This window comes from Budorcas taxicolor, chromosome 11 (genome assembly GCF_023091745.1).
Source record: "Budorcas taxicolor isolate Tak-1 chromosome 11, Takin1.1, whole genome shotgun sequence".
NCBI lineage: Eukaryota > Metazoa > Chordata > Mammalia > Artiodactyla > Bovidae > Budorcas > Budorcas taxicolor.
Window position 1 is genome coordinate 39,499,298 of NC_068920.1, and position 22,794 is coordinate 39,522,091.

Genomic DNA, 22,794 nt, shown 5'->3' on the forward strand with positions numbered 1-22,794 from the left:
ATGGGATTTTTCAGGCAAGAATACTGGAATGGGTTGCTGTTTCCTCCTCCAGGGGATCTTCCCAACCCAGGGATAAAACCCGTGACTCATGTGTCTCCTGCATTGGCAGGTGGGTTCTTTACCGCTGAGCCACCTGGGAAGCCCCTTATAGGTCTCTACATATACTAAATTACAGTTAACTGCACAAAACTAGATCTTCAGAATAATACACCTTTACCTTATCTTTATAAGTATTATGTTATACATCTCTGCTACTACAGCTTTGTTTTCCAATCCAACAACCTCAGCTGAGGCTTTTCAGTTAAACACAGCCCTTATATTTACACGAAGTGACCTTTTGGTTCAGAGAAACCATGAGAAGTAACCAGAATACACGAATACAGGCTCAGAAATTCTAGCAGGAACATTGTCACGAAGTATTCACAATCATGAAAAGAAAAATAATTCTGCGACTTTCAAAAAGTTCCCAGACCCAGGCAAAAGACAGAAGCTAATTTCTGTGTCCTAACAGCTACTCTGTGGCACATCCCGGACTCTCTTCTGCCCTTTGGGTTTTAGGAAACATGGGTTTGACTTATTTGTGAGCATAGGAAAGGCACTGGGGAGTCATGTAGGGAGCAAGGAGTTCTAGATACTTCTAGAGGAGAAGACGACCTGGATAGTCACCCCTCCCCCATCCCCCATCCCTCCACCCCCATTGTTTTCAAGCCTTCACTGGACTCTCCTGTTTCTTCCTGCCTCTCCATCTTTACCTGTCTTCCTCCCTTCCTTCCACCATCCGCCTGCTTCTTCCCTCTTTCCTTCCCTTTCCTCTCCCATTTGGCATCACCTCCAACCTCTTCCCATTTTCCTTCACCCTTTCTTACTAACTTCAGTCCCCCTCCTCTTGGCATGTCCAAAGCTTCATTTTCTGAATAGGGATCATTTCCTACTCCTAACACAGTCCCTGTGGGAATGGGGATGGACAGCCCATGGCAAACTGTGGCGTTTCAGTAACTGTTCAGCAATAGCCCTGCCATATTGCCCGTGAAACCACTCCACTCTGTCTGCCCGAATTTAAACGGTAAAACCATAACAACAATCTTATGTTTTCCTCTGAGTCATATGTTTTCCCCTTTTCAAAAAGTGGAGCTCTGTAATGAATAATGCTCCTCCTGCTAAATCTCATCTTACACAAATCATGCCTTTCCAAGTCCTAGGCTTAGGATAGATGCTGAAACAGACACCTTCATGATTTTATCAAGATTACAAGAGGGAGATGGGACAAGTGACAGACCTTCAGTGCCTTAAGCTGTGAGTGTTCGGAGAGAGAGAAGCATGGTCACCTAAGGATGAACACCGAAGGGGTCCAGCAATCCGTAAAGGACTTTCTAGAGGACTTGAGATTCGAAGGTTTAGGGGTGTGTAGAGGGCATCCTTCATAAGAAGATTTCTAGGAGAGGAGAGGGGTGGAGAGGGAGGGAAGGAGAAGAGTGTGAGGAGAGAGAAGAGGATTAGTGCTCCGAGTCAGGTGGGAGAGGACAGCCAGTGCTGGTCCTGAAGGCATTGTGAGCCCTGTTCAAACATCTGGGCTTTCTCGTTAGGCTGCTGAAAGATTTTAAGCTTCAGATCATTTCACGAAGACAGCAACTGAGAGGTTGCTCTGACTTCAGGAGGGCTTCCCCTGAAGCAACTTAACATGCACGCACTGACTTCAGGGAAAAGAATGGATGAGGGCAAAGCGGTGGACCAAAGAATGTCCAGGAAACCACTGGGGATTTTAGCTCAGGGATGTGTCTGTGGTCTGTGCCTGCTCACACCCACAACCCAGCCTCTGCCGCTTTGCACCAGCTTCTGAGTGCCCTGTCCTTCAAAGTCTGGCTGTCCTCCTCAGAACGAAATAGCCAGAGTCCAGCCTCTTGATGACAGAACTTATTAGACCCAGCATGCCCACGGTTCCAACCTTCCAGCTGGACACTACGGGATCTTTCTGAGGAGAACCCCTCCCCTACATCCTCTGCTTTAGTTCCTCTCCAGAGTGCCCAGATAATTGTATTTCATGCATATTTCCTGAGTTTTTCAGATGTTAAAAACCACCACCAAACAGAGGAAATTAACTACATTTTGATCATGAGCACTAGCCCTGGGACCTTCCGGCACCTAAGCTTAATGTTAACCCCTGTGACCCTGTCCTGCTACCTCATCACCAGACAATCAGAGAACTGTTCTCCAGTTATCACACATTCTTCAACCTCACTCCTCATCCGGCCTTTAGAAATGCTTTGCTGAAACCTTTTGTGGAATGTAGGATTTGGGGGGGGTTGTGCCCCTTGTTCCCCGCCATGGCCCTGAAATTAAACCTTTCTCTGCTCTGAAGACTGATGTTTCAGTTTGGTTGGCCTTAGTGTGTTTCAAGCACATGAACTTGTGGTTGGTGACTCTAAGGTAGATGGGCCTCATGGAGATACTAGCTACACAAGCCACAAACGACTCCCCTCCTCGGAAGGGTCTCCCACTTGGTTTAAAGATCTGCTGTTACCTTCTCAAAATTCTTTTTTTTCTCAATTTTTTATTATTTCGGACCTGCCACATAATATCTTAGTTTCCCTACCAGATTGAATCCATACACCCTGCAGTGAAAGCAGAGTTTTACCCACTGGACCACTAGGGAAGTTTCCCCATTTCAAAATCTCTAATTTTTGAAGGGCCTCACATTTTCATTTTGCACTGAACCCTACCAGCTATGTAGAGAGGAGTCCTGTTGCTAGCAATCTATAGTTATTAGCCCTCAGAGAACTCTTTAAACCCTAGGGGAACATGGCCAGAGAGTTTGAGGAAGTGTTCCAGAATTAGACACAGACTGTCATCAGCGTTTCCAGGGTCAGAGCTAAAGGGGGGTCTGTCCCTCACTGGCAAGCCAACCCTTCCCAGGCCCGTTCCCGTCTGCCTCTGACCAATGGCTCCACATCACGGCCAGAAATGGAATGCGGCCAGAAAATTCTTCAGCTCTCTACAAGAGGATGAGGACGTTCTTGACTTTTGCAGAGTTAAACACTTGGAGAAACTTCAGGAAGAAAGCACTTGGTGCAAGGTTAAGCTAGCTGGCCCACCAGTCCTGCAAATTTTCATTTCCACGATTCTTAGCATGTTTATTCTCTTCTTGCCAGTGGCCAAAGGACACGTTTAAATGTCTTATTTCCTCCAGGGAGCCTGGAGAGAAGCAACCAGCACCTAATACAGGAAATCGTGAAGAGATTTAACACAGGCTCCTGTATAACTTCCCTTCCCCCAGCCTCCGCCCCCACCTCCAGCCACACTGAGTCTGTCGGCTTCTTCCTGCAACAGAGACTAGACGGCAGTTCACCTCTGCTCCCTGAGGTCCCTGTGAGTCCGAGGAGCTGGAGTCTGGTCTCGGGAAAACCCCACCCTCCCACGGCTGATATTGAACCAGAGGCGCTTCAGTGCCACCTTCCCAAAGTGGTTCTTTGGGGGCTTTCCAATACAGGATTAAATTTCAGAAGCCTGCAAAGCACAGAAGAGAAAGGTGGGTTCCTGTAAGGATTTTTTTGTCTTGTTGACTGTGAACCAGGCTGTTCTGAATTGCGTGTCCACATGGCTTTTCTCGTAGGCTGTGTGTTTTCAACCTGTGTATCTGGTTGAGGCTTATTCATTTATAGGAATGTGGAAAGAAAAGAGTGAGAGGGGAGAAGACCTTTGGGGATTTTGAATTTGTGCATCTTTGGATAAAGAATGCTGCCCCGCAGAGTACCTAGAACACAGAGCTGAGTCTTCTTCCCTTTGGAGACAAATCTCATGAGAAGTTGCATTTGGAGGCTTCAATATAAAGTTAAAAAGTTTACCACCTGCCTTTCCTTTACAGCAATATAAGCCCCTCCTTAGATTTTTCTTTTTTTAGTCCTTTCTGAGTTTTGTTCCTTTCAGTTAAAGATGTCCTAGGGGATTTTCTGACACAAATATAAATAGATGTTTCTAATTTGGGGTGCTACTGAGTTATAAGAAATAAACAAGCACTGTGTTCAGGATCTGGTGGACTGCCGTGTTGTTTTCCAGAACTTGCTGTGAATCAATTGTTCTTCCTGAAGCTTCCTGAAGCTAGATGCAAGTGCCTCTCAAGTGATGGCTGAGAAAGCTAATTTTATTTGCTCTCTTGTGATTATCGTCTACAGGATCCTGTTTCCCTTGTTGTTGTTTAGTCACTAAGTCATGTCCAACTCTTTGCCACCCCATGGAGGGTAGCCTGCCAGGCTCCTCTGTCCATGGGATTTCCCAGGAAAGAATACTGGAGTGGGTTGCCATTTCCCTCTCTAGAGGATCTTCCCGACCCAGGGATTGAACTCCTGTCTCTTGCATTGGCACGCAGATTCTTTACCAGTGAGCCACCTGGGAAGCCTTGCTCCCTTTAGCTGGTTGCTTTTTCAGTCCTTACTGGGGCTTGAGATGATGTGTCCACTGAGACCCAAAGCGGGGGTTGAGGTGGGGGGCGGTTGGTCAAGGTTTATTCAAATAACACTACACACAGCATGTTTCTATGATTTTTTTTTTTTTTGCCTCTTATGTTTTTATTGTTTCATTTTTGTCCTCATAAGCAACTCTTTCTCTAGGAGAAATATTTTATAGTAAGTCCATAAAATATCAGTCAACTTACACCTGTTTATTTGAACGTTGACAGTTCTTTCCTTTACAGCTCTTTTCTTTCCTGAACTTTATTTCTTTCAGATGCTGAAAATTTCTTGCCACTTTTGCATTTCACCCCAGCCACAGTCTCCTTCCATTCTGTTCTCCATACTCTGCTATAGGGTTCTTGGGAAAATGCAATTCTGATAATGTCACTTTTCAGTGAAATACTTCCATTGCACCCCACTGCTTTTAGCCTTGCTTCCTATAAGGTTGTCCAGGGACTGGCTGCCTCAGGACAAGCTGCAAGGGCAGCTTGTTAGAGATGCTAGTTTTCCATCCCCTCCCAGATTGACAGAATCTGCATTTTAACCAGGTCCCTGTGTAGTTCACATGCACTAAAGTTTGTGAAGCCCCAGCTTAAACTCTGATCATTATCATTCTGCCAGCCTCACCTCTCACTCCTGACTTTCCAGCTGTATCCAGTACCTTATAAATACGTGAGAGCTCTGCTGCCTGCCAGTGTCTAGGTGTGCAGTTCTCTCTGTCCCCAATAACTTCATTCATCTTTTCCACCCAACTGCTCATTGCAGGCTGATTCTCCACCCGCCTCATCCAGTCCACCTTATACTAAGTGCACCTCAAGTCTGTGATTTTATGGCACTTAGCAAAATGCTTCTGCCATAGCCCTTAGTACATTAAATGATGGTTGCTAGGTTTATTTTCATCCTTGAGGAGTTACTGGTCATTGATTTCTGAATGCATAATCCTTGAACCAATGCCAGATACATAGCTTGTACTCAGTGTTTTTGAATTCATGAATGAATGGATGGATGGACCCATGAATGGATACATTGTCCCAAGAACCCCATATCTTCAGACTGAGATCTTGAGTTTGGAGTTTTCCAAGGAGATTGCCAATCTCTATAACATTTTCCCACACTCTCCTTTATGAAATTTTCTGGATTCTTTTCTTCACCACATATTTTGAGTACCTCCCATGTGCTATACCTTTTTGAATCTTTTTTTTTTTAAATTTCACCATGAATAGCTTCTCCTGGGAGGTGTTTCTCTATCAATGCCCCCATTCTCCACCACTCCATTCTCCGACTCTCCAAGACGGAGACTTACTCATTTTTCAGCAAATATGTATCGAACACCTTTCCCACACCAGTTCCAGTGTTACTCTCAAGGAATATGATGCCCGAAGACAGAGATGTGAGTCCTGCCTCCATGTAGTTGCCCACAGAGAGGGTGTGTTTTTTTATTTTCCTTGATCTTGCTGCTTCTCAAAAAGCCTGAAAGGAAACTGGAAGCCTCATCTCTAACCAAAGCTGGCACATCCAAGTAAAGACAGCAGGAGTTCGAAGGCAGAGTGATTTAGTAGAAAGAAAGTTGGGCTGTGTTTCAGCATCTGATTTAGTCCATTACGTGCAACTCCCTTGCCAAGTGACCTTGGGTGGGGCCACATTCATCTTGTGGACCTGTATTTTCTCAACTGGTGAACAAGACAGAGAGCGATAAAGAAAAAAAGCCCCTGTCTTCATGAGCAAACAGAGAAGATACTATCCAGGGACCTTATGCACTCAGGTCTGTCATGTCACCAGAGGACTTGAAAAGCAGGGCTCGGTTGTTCCCTGGGTCAGACTGGCAAAGAGGAGATCTTCAGGGAGTCATTTCATATGCCCAGGGCTTAGCCATTACATTGTCCTTGTCACCTTCCACGGAACACAACGAGGCAGTGGCTTCCAGGGAGCAGCGCCCTGCAGCTTTGAGGAGTCCGCTTGGCATTCGCTGCTGGGTGGAGAGCTGGTTTGAAGTAGGGCAGCTGAGGAGGGAGGTAGTGTCATCCTCAGGCAATCTCTGCTTTTGGAAAGCAGCCAGGAGAAGGGAAGGAAGTAGCTCCACCAAGTAGTGCGTGAAAAATCCAGCAACCTATGAGACACGGAACAAAGAAGACATCCCGGACCCCAGCTGTGTGCGGCACGGCTGCGAGGACTTCCGTCCTGATTGCGTTGGGTTTTTTCTAGTTTGTGTTCATTTCACCCAGAATCAGAGGTTGGGAGCCAGCCTTGGTTTCCTTTGTCCCCAAGCTTTGTACCTGCGTGGAGTGCATACACAGCTGGGAGGAAACAAATACTTTCTATTTGTTCTCCAGACACAACCACTAGGCTTAGGCTGCAGCAGACTCTTTAGGCTTTTGCAAGGGACCACCCTTCCCCTGTCTGAGCCTTCGCTTCCTGCTCCATCATTGTGTGAAGCCTCCAAATGAAATGCCTTCCAGACATCCTGAGTTCCTTCTTGATTCCTATTCCTTGAGCATCTCTTTGCCTCAACATTTCCTGCACAACCACCTTGCCACCTAGCAGGCAAAGTACTTTCTGCCGGTCATTTCCTAGCCTCTCAAGTTAACATTACACCTTGTAGCAACAGAAAAAAGAGGTTCGCCTGCGTGAGGTGTCATGGGTCTGTTGTGGGTCTCGGGATGTGTCTGAGATCAAGCTTGCCTGTACCGGATGAACAATTTTTTTTTTTTCATCAAAGGCATAGAGTGGGCTTAGAAAGAGGCAGACCCACTTCTGAGTCCTCCATCTGCCACTTCCTTTAATAAGTGGTTATATATTGAGTCTTAGATTTCTTTCTGAAAATGCAGATAATATTTACCAAGCACGGTAGTAAAGATTAGTCATTTATAAAGTACCGAATATGTTGCCTCAAAAAATAGATCAGATCTCAAAAGAGGAAGCTAACCAAGATGGTGAAAATGATTAAAAAAAAAAAAAGTCATGTGCAGAATAGTTGAAGGAACCAGGGGATATTTGGAGTAAGAAGTAACTCTTGTAGTCCACGAAAGTTAAAGTGTTAGCCACTTAGTTGTGTCCATCTTTTTGCGACCTCACTGACTGTAGCCCACCAGGCTCCTCTGTCCATGGAATTCTCCAGGCAAGAACACTGGAGTGGGTTGCCATTCCCTTCTCCAAGGGATTTTCTTAACCCAGGGATCGAACCCAGGTCTCCTGCATTGCAGGCAGATTCTTTACCATCTGAGTCACTGGGGAAGCGCCGAGGCCCATGAATGCTGCCTTCAAATATTTAAAGGTGGTTGTGTGTGGGAAAAGTGGTCAACATGAGTGGAAATTATAAGGTAAAAAGTCTTAGCTCAATGTACAGAACGATTTACCCACCATCAGAATTGTCTAAGCTGGGTAAGCTGCCTTGTGGCAGGGTGAACGCCCTGTTCTGGGCAGTATTCCAGGACCCTGGAAGCATGGCTGGGATGTTCCCAAAGGGATGCCTGCACTGGGTGGAGTGTGGGTGATGACCTCAAGGTCTTTCCCGCTCAGATCTACTAAGAGCCTTGTGATATCAGGGTTCAAGTCCAAGCCACCAAATAAAGGTATACCAAAAAAAAAATTATCAGGCTACAGAGTGCCTGAGGCTGCCTTTTGACTAGCTAGCCCTACCCATCGTCTGTGATGCTTTTTAAATAGGTTCTTTGCAGCAACAATCAAAAGGTTCGACTTCCAGGAAAAAGAAAAAAAGAAAGGAGAACAATGAGATGGGAAAAGTTCACTTCAAACCACTCTTCTAGGGTTACTCTTCAACTAGATTGTGGGTTACTCCTTGTGTTACAAACAGGTTTCTATTTGATGGAAATTGCCACATTTTAGGATATTTTCAACTGCACTGGGGTCAGGCAAGTAATAGCAAGACTCAAATCTTTGTCCTTGATTTCTGTTCTATCTATAAAACAAAAGCACAGCAATATAACTATGTATTCTTTGTCATCCAGAAATCTAATTCTTTTTTTAATTTTTATTTTTAATTGGAGGATAGTTGCTTTACAACATTGTGTTGGTTTCTGCCATACAACAAGGTGAATCCACTGGAAGTATGGCTATTACTGTATCCCCTCCCGTTTGAGCCTCCCTCCCACCCCTCTAAGTCATCCTGGAGCACTGGCTGAGCTGTATGCACTACATAGCAACTTCCCACTAGCTATCTATTTTACACATGGGAGAGCTATTCTCTCAATTCATCCCACCCTCTCTTTCCCCCTGCTGGGTCCACAAGTCCATTCTCTATGCCAGAAATCTAATTTTAAGAAGTGCAAAGTAAAGTAATGCCATCTTCTAAACTGCAGGGATTGTAAGTGAAGTATTTCCCTTTGGGGGGGAAGAGGAGAACTGGCTGTAGCTGGCTGCCTGCTCTAAGTTCACCAACCATTATTTTCCACCCACCTTTCCTTTTCTGCTAAGTGAGCCACATAATAACAACTTTCTGCCAGCTAAGGACCTGGAGACTTTTATGAAAAGGAGAATTTAGCTTGGGCAGAGAGGGACCTGTACTCAGCATCCACTGCTCCCTAGGATGTTTTGCTCATACTTCATCCTTCTAGGACTCAGAAGAACGTTCTGATCTTGTCATTTTTATCCCTCACATCTTTCCGCAGTCACTTGGGCAGCATCTTGGCATGCTTTTCGTTTTCGCAGTCTTTGTTTTGAAATCTCAGGGAAAAGAAACTGATGTTCTTTCAACAGAAGAGGACATCAGCGGATGATGTGTTTTGTCAAATCAAAACAAAACTACAGTATATTTTATTTTCCAGGTTTACCTAGGTTTCTTGAAAACAATTTTAAAAAGTCCTTTTGAAATATAATCAACTATGCAGGACAAAAATCAGAGAAATCCATGCACAGCAGCATGTTTATTTTTAGATGAACATCAGCAAGCAGCACAGCATAGCAAAGCAACTGTCTAACGTCCAAACTAAGGCCCTGGGAATTTCCTCTAACAAGCCTGCGCTTCCGCGCATTGTTACAGTACAAAGGGCCGTGCGGGGCCTGAGTGCAGGGCTCCGGGTGACCCCGCCCACCGTGAAATCTGGAACCTGTCATTCCTTAAGTTTACATGGTCCTCAGGGCCGGGGTCACTGTGCAGGTCGCCCCGGCAGCTCTGGGCACATTCAAATGAGTAGATGTGTATGCTTATTTCATCTAAAAATATCTCAGAGACCACTGATGGCGTTTCAGAAACAAAGGTTCAGCTTTCTATTTTTGGCTGTGGATCTCCTCAATCCTCACCCTTGTCGTGAAGTGGACTCTGGTCTAGCCCAGAAATGGGGCTAACTCTGGGTTAGATTACAATTAATAAAGTGGTTTTAAAGCATATTATATATATATATATATTTTTTTTAAATCATAGATGCCTATACACACAGCCCCAACACACACACACACACACACACACACACACACACACACACGAAAAGAAATCTGACACCTGAACCACCTAGATCTTTCATATTATCCTAGATTAGTTTCTGATTCTTGATTTATCTGCAAAATGGATGCAACAAATCTCACATCCTATAAGTTTGAGGAGAAATAACATGCAGCATTACAAATAAACCGACCCAAACTAGACTTCCACTTAAAGTTTTGTATTTTGGCCCTAATATACTTTAAGTTGACTCTAAGAAACTATTGTAAGAATCTCGGTTAGTGCTGGGTTAGTCGGTGGAAAGTCTTCTCTCTAAAGTGACATACAATTTGTTGTGTTTAGTTGCTAAGTCATGTCCAACTCTTTTGCCACCCCATGGACTGTAGCCCACCAGGCTCCTCTGTGCATGGAGTTCTCCAGGCAAAGAATACTGAGGCGGGTTCCCATTTGCTCCTCCAGGGGATCTTCCCTACCCAGCGATGGAATACACATCTCCTGCATTGGCAAGCAGATTCTTTACCACTGAGCCACCTGGGTAGCCCTCTTGTAAGAATATTTGCCATCAAGTCTCCAGGGGTTTTTGTTGTTTGGAGGGTCTGTGTGTTTTGCTTTTGTTTTGTTTTGGTTTGGCTTTTTGCCCTTGCAGAAGAAGAGTCCTCATTTGTTACTAAATGGACACACTATGTTTGGAGAGTTTTCAGGCCTTGGTCAGTCACTCTCCACCCCGGGGAAGGTTAAGGCTGCCAAGCTCAGGGCTGTGTCGGGGATTACCAGGGAAGAGGAAGAGTGGGTCTCAGATTTGCAAGCAGGGGTCCATACCTGCCCTGTGGGGTCTACTGTCTGCATCCCAGCAGCCGCCTGTGAGGATGGGGTCCGGCATGATCAGAAACCCCGGGGGACCTGCACAGAGAAACGCCAGCCCTGAGCCCGGATGAGATGGCTGGGCTTTTCAGGCAGGTGGACCACCAGGCCACCTCTGGGCCCACAGATGCAGGAAAAGGTGTTCTAGTCCTTCGGTGAAAAATGTGCAAATGTTAGTAAAAAATGCCTTTATGGATTGTTTTGTTTGCAAGTGTTTATTATCAGACACTCCTCAGGGGTTCACAGGGCAGGTCGCGAATGTCCGAAGTAGGGCCTGGGAATTTCCTTCCACCAAGGCTGTGCTTCCTCTCTTTGTTACTCCTCAAAGGACAAGTGGAAGCATTGCTCGAGAGCCTTACTTAACCCTTTCTTCTGTCCGCCTGCCCCATCACAGACAAATCCATTTGTCAGCTTTTGAAGAAGTAGAAAAATTGCAGACTTGGGTTGTGTGGGGACACCCACAGGTGCATATGCAGACAGGCTTGTATATATGTGTGTGTATATATGTATATGTATTTATGTGTATATATGTGTGTATATATGTTTGTATATATGTGTGTGTGAATGTGTATATGTGTGTATATGTGTATGTACGTGTATATGTATATGTTTGTGTATATACATGTATATGTTTGTATATGTGTGTGTGTTTGTATATATGTATGTATATGTGTGTATGCATATGTATTGTATATACGTGTGTGTGTGTGTCTTAGTCGAGAGGAGATAGACAATAAAGCATAAAACTTACTTCTTTTTTAAAAACTTTTTCTTTTTTATTGGAGTATAGCTGATTAACAGTGTTGTGATAGTGTCAGGGGGACAGCAAAGGGACTCAGCCATCATATATGTGTATCTATTCTCCCACAAACCCCCTGCCCATCCAGGCTGCCACACAACACTGAGGAGAGTTTCCTGCGCTGCACAGTAAGTCCTTGTTGGTTATCCATTTTAAATATAGCACTGTGTACTTGTCCATCCCAAACTCCCTAATTACCTCTTCTCCCAACCTCCCCCCTCCAACCATAATAAAACTTGCTTCTTTTTTAAAATTCTCTTTCAGTATTACTACATACACCCAGTCGTTCAGACCAGACAAAATTTCTACTTTATTTACCAAAACATACTTTCATAGTAAAAATGCTCACCCAATTTTAGCTCCATGTCCCCAGAGCAGGCCCCTCCTAGGATAATGGCTGTTATTCCCCTTTGGAGTCGGTAAAATGAGTGGAAAGATCTTTCATGAGCCAAGTTCTTTTTGGAGCATAGGCCACCTGCCTGAACTCCACTAGGGACCAAGGGAAAGCAGAAGTTCTGCCTGTGAGAAAGTTCAAGCCCGTCGGATATATTTATACCTGTCTGTGACACATACACGCATGCCTTGTAGTGAGAGTACAAAGCAGTCAGGGAACTGTGTGATCCAAGTCCAGGAAGATCAGAAGAGGAACCCAAGCCCTTGTGTAGCCAGAGATGCTATTATGATACCCAGACACATTTTTCTGGTGACTCCAGTGTCCTCAGCTCTCCAAGCACCAACACAGCAAAGTACACACGTACAGACACACATACACACACAGGGGGACACACAATTCACTCTCAGGAGACAGCTCTGCCATCTCAGAGGAAATTGCCTCTCAACCCCAGCTTCACAAAAGTTCCTTCTTCCACATCCATCTCTTCTCATTCTTTTCCTGCCTCCAAGGAAGAGACAGGCCTTTGCTGCATCCAGAGCTTGGCTTTAACCCCATCTTATCTCCCAATAGGCTTTTCAGATGGCACAGTGGTAAAGAATCTGCCCGCGAAGGCAGGAAACACAGGAGATAAGGGTTTGATCCCTGGATCGAGACGATCCCCTGGAGAAGGAAATGGCAACCCACTCTAGTATTCTTGCCTGAAGAATCCCATGGCCAGAGGAGCCTGGTGAGCTATAGTCCATGGGGTCACAAAGAGTCAGACATGACTGAGAACACACACACACACTCACCCTCCCAATGGCATCACTGCCTCACTACACTCTCCTCTGATTGGCTCCTCCCACTGTCATTCAAACCTGGGTAGGACCATCTCGTGGCAGAACCTTTACTGACCACGCAGCTACTCTTCATCTTCCCTTCCTCCTCACCATGAAATGCAAGAAAGAACTGTTGACCTTCACGTCCTGTGTCATAATTAACTACTCAACCAGCAAACAACTCTGTTCTGTCTCCTCATCTCCATGACTTCTAAGACTCTCTGAGACCTTCGTGCCTCCAAGCCCACCTCACTGCCTTGTCTACAGCATGTGACCTTGTGGACTACACCCTCCGTGCTCTCCTCCTGCCTTCTGGGGTTCCAGAGTCTCCGAGTTTCTAACTACTCAGTTTTCTTTGCAGGTTCCTCTCACCTACTGTTCCTGCCACTTCCCAATGGCCACGATCTGGACCACCTTCCCTTCTCCATCTCCATCACCCCCCTGCTGAAATTCACCTCTCTGTCCAGAGTTCTCTTTTCTCCCTTCTCTGTTAAGTAAACTATTGATCATCCAAGGGCTCAGGCACTCAGTCCATGTTCGACTCTTTGTGACCCCATGGGCTGTAGCCCGCCAGGCTTCTCAGTCCATGGAATTCTGTAGGCAAGAATACTGGAGTGGGTTCCCGTTTCCTACTCCAGGTGGTCTTCCCGACCCAGGAATCGAAGCTGCGTCCCTTGCATTTCCTGCCTTGGCAGGCAGATTCTGTACCACTAGCGCCACCTGGGAAGCCCTCATTGATCATCCAAGTCTGCCTGAAATGCCACCAGATTACTTCCTTTTTACGTCTCTCCATCCATGAGCTGACTTGTCCTCCAGGCATCCTCGCAACCCTTCCTTATAGTGCCTCTCATATTTGTATTCTCAGTAATTGTTCCCATACACTTATTTCCTAGAACATAGAGATGCTTCCTCATTCATCTTTGTATTCCTCATCCCCAGCACAGCTCCTGGCACATTGGGTTTTTCACTAAATTATAAACAGTGGAGAATGTCAAAGGGTCATTTAACAGACACTTTAGTGAACTTGTCCCTAAGTTAAATAACAGTAAATGTAAATGGCTTTACTCTTTGGGGATAAATGGTATTAGTAAATTTTTATTTAGATATATATTTAAAATTTAAAAGTGCAAAAATTATATTTGAATGTAATTTTTAAAGTTAAACAACTCACATTTAGACTACTAACAATATTTCACTTTTCTTCAAGATGGAAATTAGAATCCTGAGCACCTCCTATTTGAGTGTTCAGCCTCTGTTTAAAAGCAGAAAGGAATTACAATTTGGATTTCATGTCAGATTAAATTACCCTCAGAGAGAATGTCTGAATGTGTCATGAATGACGCTGAATTTTCATGCACCTGAAGTGGGGTTGCCATGGTGGAGCAGGGCTAATATTTTGCCAAGGTTTTGCCACTTCACTATGCAGCTGGCATTACGTAAAATTTCCCCAGCTGCACCTGCAGGTCTTTTGAAGCCACGGAGATGGATTTGCTGAATTGTTTGAAGGAGAACCAGGGGCAGCCCAGGAGAATCAGCCTTATCATTGAGTCAGTACCAAATCTACTCAAGGTCCTGTCTCCCAGGAGCTCAAATGCACGGGTGGGTCTCAGAAGGTGGGGCCAGAGGCTCATCCAACTCTGGGTGGTGATAGTATTCTACCTCCTCTCTGGGGCTATGAAGAGGAAACATAGGAACTGCTATTTATGTTGAAAAATGTCATTCCTTTAAATCTCTACATTAGGTTTTTGTAATAATGCATGTAAAATATTAGTACAAAAGAGCAGGAAATGGCAGGTAAAATATGAGCCATAGGTAGCATGGTTTGTCCAAGTATGGTTGAGAGATGGCTGGAGCACTGGTCAATATGCAGATTGCCAGGCTCTACCTAGATCTATGAAATCAAGGAGGAATGTGGAGCAGGAAGCAGGAAGTAGAGTTGAGCTGGGGAATCCACATTTTTCTAACCAGCACTTTAGATGGTTCCTCTGAAGTCTGATGGACATTTTATTATGCAACAATAACAATATATAGGAAACACCTGGCAACCTGTGTTTAGAAAAGTGTTTACACTGGGCAGGTCGTGCAATGGTAAAGAATCTGCCTGCCACTTCAGGAGATGCAAGAGATGCTGGTTGCATCCTTGGGTCAGGAAGGTCGCCTGGAGGAGGGCATGGCAACCCATCCTAGTATTCTTGCCTGGAAAATCCCAGGGACAGAGAAGTCTGAAAGGCTACAGTTCACGGGGTCGGAAAGAGTCAGACACGTCTGAGAGCACACATGCATGTGCACACTGGGCACCCCGACCTTCTGTGCACCCCACTGGGGAGCTTAATGGTTTTGCCATCGGGGCTCATCTTTGATGCAGTATGCTTCCTGATGAATGTGTGGTCCTTTCGTGGGCTCCAGGTTTGGAAGAGAATCCTGTACCGTTCTGTAGCATCCTTCACACTGTCATTTTTAACAATTTGTGTGTTTATGTCTTGTCAGCTTGTCTCAGCATGATATATTATAGAAGCAAGAGCTGGATTTAGGATTTGGATCTACCCCAGATTCTTCCATTTCTTTGATCGCCAATCTATGTCATTTTTAAATGAGACTTGACAACTTGATTAACCTTTCCAAGCTTCCCTTTCTCAAGCGGGAATAGCTAACCGGCTCCTAGCTTATTGTGAAAATTAAACATCATGCACACAGTTTTTTTAAAGGCACTCAGCACAGACCCTGTGACAGAGTGGATTCTCAGCAAGAGAGAGCAATTGAAAATAACAACAAATGAACAAGCTCCCACTGCATAGCACAGAAGACTGTATTCAATATTCTATGATAAACTATAACAGAAAGGCATATTTTAAAAAGAATGTCTATGTATATATGTAAATATATGTATAACTGAATCACTTTGCTGTACAACAGAAATTAACAGAACCTTATAAATCAACTATATTTCAGTAAAAAAATAACAACAAAAGTTTCATCAACACCAACCACTCAGGAAAAGAGATTAAGTAATTTATCCAAACTTACTTAGCCAGTAAGTGGTAGAACAAGGACGTAAACCAAGGTAGCCAGGTGCCACAGCCCATGTCCTCAATATTTTATAGCAATCCTAATAATGTGCAACCTGGGGAGTCATTATTAACAAACAGGAAATGAGCACCAGACTATAGTGTGTTATGTGCCAGGATATAGCAGTAGACAAACAAGGCCCTTCCTTGGACATGAGTGTGGGGCTAGGAAAATCAAAGGATAGAAAAAGAGCTCACAGATTTTTAATGCAGTTCAGGAAATGCCTTGATGGAGGCAAGTGAGAGGCAGAGGTGTACACACAACTAGGAGTTAAAGCAGCTTCTTTCCTGGAATGACGTTGACTTGGGCCTTGAAAGAGAATGGGCATTAGACCAGTGAAAATAGGGGAAGAAGGCAGTTCTAGGCAGAGGCTGGAGAACACGCTGCTGGCAGGGCACAGAAGAGGGTCAGAGAGGGGAGAGTAAGAAGAGAAGAAAGTGATGGAGAAAAGTGAAGCTGGGAGGGTAGGCAGAAGCCCTAATGATTCAGGGTTTTAGCTGAAGACAGTTGTATGTCAAGCTTCCCAGGTGGCTCAGTGGTAAAGAATCTGCCTGCCAATGCAGGAGATGCCGGTCAATCCTGGGTTGGGAAGATCCCTGGAGAAGGAAATGACGACACACTCCAGTATTCTCACCTGGGAGATCTCATGGACAGAGGAACCTGATAGGCTACTGTCCATGGGGTCACAAAAGAGTCGAACACGACTGAAGCAACTAAACAGCAACAGCAAATTGTATGTCACTTTAGAGAGAGGAGAGACTTTCCGTCAACTAACCCAGCAGCTGTCTCTCTGCCAGCGTTTCTCTAAATTTAGGCACAGCTGATTCTACTGGCCTGGACCTGGAGACCAGACTCCAATACTTTCGCAAACTGAGAGGCACTATGGTAAAAGAATCATTTTATATCTCAGTGATTATGAAGCTTTCTTGTGCCTCAGAATCACCCCCTGCACATTTTTAAAGCACCGATATCTGGGTCTACTCCCAGAGTTTTAGATTCTGCAGGTCTGGAGTGGGATCAAAAATTTGCATTTTTAGGAAGTTCCCTGGCAGTCCAGTGGTTGGGACTCTGCACAAAAAAGCGTTTGCATTTCAAGCAAGTACCTAGGGAGTGTTAAAGCTGCCAATCTTCAGCACTTTACAGAGGAGAATCTCGGGGTGTGAAGCCAGGAACTTAGGCAACAGTACTTAGGTGATTCTTAAGCTGCTGATTTGAAAATTCCTGGGAGGAGGAATCACTTAAATCTCTTGTCTTCTTTGCTCTAATGCTTCTTTAACTTTTAAATGTTGCCATAGTGTAAGAAAATCAAAGCCAAATATTCCTGATATTCTGGGTCATTTTGCCCTATGCTGCTGTGCTGTGCTCAGCTGTGCCTGACTCTGCGACTCCATGGACCGTAGGCCACCAGGCTCCTCTGTCCATTGGATTCTCCAGGCAAGAATACTGGAGTGGGTTGCTGTTCCCTTCTTCAGGAGATCTTTCCTCTCCAGGGATCAAACCTGTGTCTCCTGCATTGCAGGCAGATTCTTTACTACTGAGCCACCTAAGAAGCCCTCGTTTATGCTCTGTAAGTGGTCAAAATATGGTGACTTGGAGGGTTCTTCGGAATTTTAAAAATCCAAAATTTGAAACGTTTGTTTGCCAAGCAGGAAGTTTGTTTGCAAAGCAGGAAGTCACTTGCTGCACAGAGCAAACACTCAGGTGGAGGGCATGCCCGCTCCGAGGCTTTAGACGTGCGACTTTTGAGCAAGTTTCTCTCCATTTTTAGAACAGCTTGAATCTGAGTCTCCATGGAAAGGGCTGTGAATGTAGAAATGTGAGATGGGTGTCTTTGTGTGTGGTCAACCAGCTAAGGCAGGAAGAGGCTGGGAAACCCAAAGGCAATGAGAACAAGAAAAGTGAGGGCTTCCCTGGTGACTCAGATGGTAAACAATCTGCCTGCTAATAAGACTCAGGAGACTCAGGTTTGATCCCTGGGTCAGGAAGATCCCCCGGAGAAGGGAATGGCAACCTACTCCAGTATTCTTGTCTGGAGAATTCCATGGACAGAAGAGCCTGGCGGGCTATGGTCTATGGAGTCACAAAGAGTCGGACATGACTTAGCGAGTAACACTTTACTTTTAAAAACCAAATCCTACTCAAACTACCTTTTTTAAATGTCATGGCCACAAACTAAATTTCTCACACCAAAGATTTGAAGAAAAATATTCGTGGCCAAATAGCTAGTGGCCAAATTAAAAATCTTTAATACCAGTGAGTAATGAATCAAAATGAGGCTCCCAGGAACAGAAATAATTACAAATCATAAAAAAGCAAGTTGCGGTGAGGGTTTTATTACCAATCTGGTGTCTTACGTTCCTCTCTCTGGAGTATTGAAATGCAAACACTTTTCTCAGTATCTGGAAGCATCTGGAAATCTTCATTCATCCAAAGAGGATTCAGTTCCATTAACTATCTCTATTTCATAAAGAACAAATGGACTAACTGTATGCTTTAAGGTTTTCCAATACTGCAATTTTCCAATTTTTGACCTTTGTTTACTAGGAAAGTGAATTAATGGAGTTCCCCCATTCCTTGGGGGCTTCCCTTGTAGCTCAGCTGGTAAAGAATCTGCCTGCAATGCAGGAGACCCTGGTTTGATTCCTGGGTCCAGAAGACCCCCTGGAGAAGGGACAGGCTACCCACTCCAGTATTCTTGGGCTTCTTTGGTGGCTCAGATGGTAAAGAATCCACCTGCAATGCATGAGACCTGGGTTTGACCCCAGGGTTAGGAAGATCCTCTGGAGGGGGGCATGGCAACCCACTCCAGTATTCTTGCATGGAGAATCCCCATGGATAGAGGAGCATGGCAGGCTACAGTCCATGGGATCACAAAGAGTCAGACACGACGGAGCTACTAAGCACAGCACCCATTTCTTATCCTCACAATATATTCAACCTCTGATGTAAGTTACTTATGAATTTTAAAACAATGAGTTCAAAGGGAAGCTACTAAAAATAACTGAAGTGAACTATGATTGTATGAAAAGGAAATCAACAGAAAACTACTTTCATTGAGTCTGAGAAACAATAAACTTATACTGACTCGCTCTTTCCCCTCCATTTGTTTAATTTGCACATACAGATTTTAGTGGAAACCTCCAGGCACACCAGTTTGGTTGCCTAGTTACTTTGTGGCTCTGCGAGCTCACAGGCAGTGGGGTGCCTTCACATTTCCTGATGTTCCCCCCCAGCACTTTTGAACCCACCTGGGTTCCAGTCCCAGCTCAGCCCTCAGTTCAGTTCAGTTCAGTTGCTCAGTCATGTCCGACTCTTTGTGACCCCATGTACTGCAGCACACCAGGCCTCCCTGTCCATCACCGACTCCCGGACTTTACTCAAACTCATGTCCACTGGTGATGCCATCCAATCATCTCATTCTCTGTCATCCCCTTCTCCTCCTGGCTTCAATCTTTCCCAGCATCAGGGTCTTTTCAAATTAGTTAATTCTTCACATCAGGAGGCCAAAGTATTGGAGTTTCAGCTTCAGCATCAGTCCTCCCAGTGAATATTCAGGACCGATTTCCTTTAGGATGGACTGGTGGGATCTCCTTGCTGTTCAAGAGACTCTCAAGAGTCTTCTCCAACACCATGGTTCAAAAGCATCAATTCTTCAGTGCTCAGCTTTATAGTCTAACCCTCACATCCATACATGACTACCGGAAAAACCATAGCTTTGATTGGATGGACTTTGTTGGCAAAGTAATGTCTCTGCTTTTTAATATGCTGTCTAGGTTGGTCACAAGTTTTGTTCCAAGAATAAGCATCTTTTAATTTAATTCATCCCTGCTTGTGTTCAATCCAGATGCCTTGAGCTTGCCCATATAGCTGACCCTGTTTACTCATGATTCCTACTCTTAGGAAAGAATCACTAGTTAAAGGAGGAAACAGTGAGTCTCTTTTGCTTTGATGATGTCTGAAAAAAAAAGGTGAATCACAGGCGGGAAGATAAGGGCCCTTGTGAAGACCTTTGTGGTGGAACATGGTAGGTGGTCTCTAGGACGGCGCTTCTCAGAGTGTAATTTGCACAAAAGTCACCTAGAGAATTTGTTAATGATTCTGGACTCCACCCTGAAATTCTGGTGAGAAGGCTTGAGAGTCCCCATCATTGAACCTCATGAGCTTATTAAGCATTCTCCCCATGAGGATCATCCAGTCCAGGTGCTGATCGGTACCCACCAGGAGGTTCCCTCTTATGGTATGAAGAGCAGTGGGCCCCAAGGTCTCACCACTGGCTTTGAGGTGAAGGAGAGGAGAAAGCTTCCCTCGACCTGTTAGAGTCACTGGCTCCGTCTGAAACTTGGACTGACAAAGGCAGGTGAGCAGGAGGAAAGCATACACATTTATTTAATACGTTCCCCATGAGCAGGAGGAAAGCATACACATTTATTTAATACGTTCCCCATGACGATGACTCCTTTATGAAGAAATGAAGACCTAAAGAGACAGTTAAACCTGAGTGTTTCTTCTGTGGTAGGGCTGGTGAAGAGTGGTGAGTGGAGGAAGGCTAAGGAAGGACAGAGTGGGAGGAAGTGTAGGGAACTGGCAAAAGCTTAGCAAGCTTAGCAAGTCCTCTTTGCTCAGATTCTTCTCAGCATCCCTGGGGCAGAGAGAGGGCACCTCTCACATGAAGGTCCTATGATCTGCTTCAGAGTAGAAGGGCAAGGGAAGATCAGGGAGACTTTCCTGCTTCTGCCATTTTCCCACACTCTCACACTCCAAATCCCAAGATGTCATATTTGGGGGGACAGTGTCCTGAACTCCATCAGAGAGCAACCCACCTCCCATGGCCTCATCCCACCACTTCCCTTTTTGATGGCAGCCTCCAAAGTGGCTCATTATCACTGGCCACCTAGATGCCTGACAGAACAGAAGTTACAAAAATATACAAGCGCCAGTCAACAGGTGGTAGGGTCTAAGGCCAGCAGAAAGCAGGGCAAGAGAGGAAGATGCTTTGAAGACATCCTGAGTATTGTCTTTCTAGTAAGAAGTTTCAAAAACAAGCATTGGAGTTAGTTTTGCAGGGAAAGAAGTGCCTGGGTTTCCCAAACACACAAAATTTAATTATAAATCATGTTGACTCACAAACTACATGATGTAGAAAACATGTCTGGTTGTTGGTAATGGAGGATCACCTTGGAACTAGGATGGTAACTGGAGGAGTGCATTTCGCTTGGAAAGTTGAGATACACATTTAAAGGGTGGAGGGTGATAGGTTGACCTGCTTTGATTAATACAGATAAGAAAAATTGAGGATCTAGTGGAAAACCCAGTAATAAGAGGTTTGAACCAGTGAGGTTGGGGAGGGATGGCACAAGGGTTGGAAAGGGGATTTTGGGAAACATGTTAGAAAGAGTAGTGTGATGCCGCCTCATCAACACACATGGACACAAACACACTCTTTATTACTTTTATGTTTCTACATAGCATGTTTGCCCATCTGATAGATAACTTAGGTGTTTGTTTATTGTCAATATTACTGTATCTGTCAAGGCCACACCAGGAAAGAAACCACACTCTCAAAGGTTCATTGAAAAGGTGTAGGCTTTTAGTTAACAGGAGACTTGCAGCACCAGGAAGCCCTTGATCACCTCCTGTAGGGCAGGAAAGGGTCAGAGGTTGGGGTGGGGTGTCAGAGAAGCCTGGCAAGACCTGTGGCTGTGGAAGAGGGGGTTCCCCAGAATCTGTGGCTGAGGATGGAGCAATGCAGCCACTGTCAAACTGTAGCCCAGCGAGGAGGGAGGGCAGCAGATCCCCGGCGCCGCTTTCCTCCCATCCTCCCATCTCCTGCTGGGGTCTCCTGCTCTCCCAGATGACAAGGTGCTACAGGGTGTGGAGTGGATCCCTCAGTGCATGAAGCCAGGCAGAGAAGGGTGGGGATGGACCGGGAGTCCAGCCAGCAAGCTCTTTCAGCTGGAATGAAGCTCCTCGGGGACAGTTGTGTTCACTACCGCTTATCTCTAGGGTCTCCGTTAGTGTCTGGTGTGCAGGTTTTTAACAACATCTGGTGAAGGAATGAATGATGCATGGCTTGGAAGAAGAGGCCTGGCATCTGATTATACACATATTATACTAGTAAGTTATCCAGAAGCCCACTTGGCCCACTTCTAAGTCTTGCTCTGTGAGAAGACAGACGTGATTCACAGTACCCCGTGGGTCCCCATCCTGTACATCCAGCAGCACGACCACAGGTTCACGCTCCAGTGTCTACAGATGCTAGGAGCACAGGAGGGGCTCACCCCCCAGCTAACTGCCCCCAGACAGGACAGAAAGGCTTTTGGACATGGGCTGCTCTGGTTCTTCCATTCTCATGGAGTCAGAGGCTCTGAGACCAAGCATTCCAGACTGGCAGTAAAATGGGGATGAAAATCATTCATCCCTCCCAGAAACATGAAGCTTGGCTGGGTGCTGACCCACCGTCTGGCATGGTGTAAACACTTAGCAGTAGCTGTAAGGATTATTTCATGTCTCTGCTCCTGAGAGAGGCATGGGGCCTGCGGCAGAGGCTCTGTTTTCCATGCTGGATCCTTGATCAGGCAGAGGGTCAGGGAGAAGAACAGGACAGCTTGTCCCAGAGGAGGCTCCGCCCCATCCCCATGCAGGGCTTCCTGCTTCCTTCCTTCAGAGTTAAGTGGAGCGAAACTGGTTTCCCTTCTGACTTCCGGGTCAGTGCCACAGGCACACTTTTTTTTCTCCAGGTGGCCTGGGGATGCTTAGAAGAGTACTGAGAAAGAGACTGTGCCAATCTTCCTTCCTCAGGGTCAGGGAGATGTTTCCAGATGGAGCCGAGACGAGAAGCAGGTAAGGGACTCCTGGAAGATGAGCTTCCCTTGGAGAAGATGGGCATTACCTTAGAGTCTGGGGACTCAAGTGGACTTCCTTTGCCAGAGGGTCTCCTCCACTTCTGTTTGCTGGTGCCAAATCCTTCCTCCAGCCCTTTGGGTCTGTATTTCTAATAGCACCACGCCAAGCTAAAACAG

The 22,794-nt window shown here is 45.4% G+C and overlaps 1 protein-coding gene across 1 annotated transcript in view; it reads left to right on the top strand.

Annotated features, from left to right (window-relative positions):
* The first annotated feature begins 3,402 nt into the window (after nucleotides 1-3,402).
* Nucleotides 3,403-22,794, top strand: part of ADGRF5 (adhesion G protein-coupled receptor F5) — a 113,276-nt gene continuing 93,884 nt past the window's right edge. Inside the window, exon 1 of the mRNA XM_052648734.1 lies at nucleotides 3,403-3,523. The gene's annotated coding sequence lies outside the window, so the exon portion shown is untranslated. The remainder of the gene's footprint in view (nucleotides 3,524-22,794) is intronic.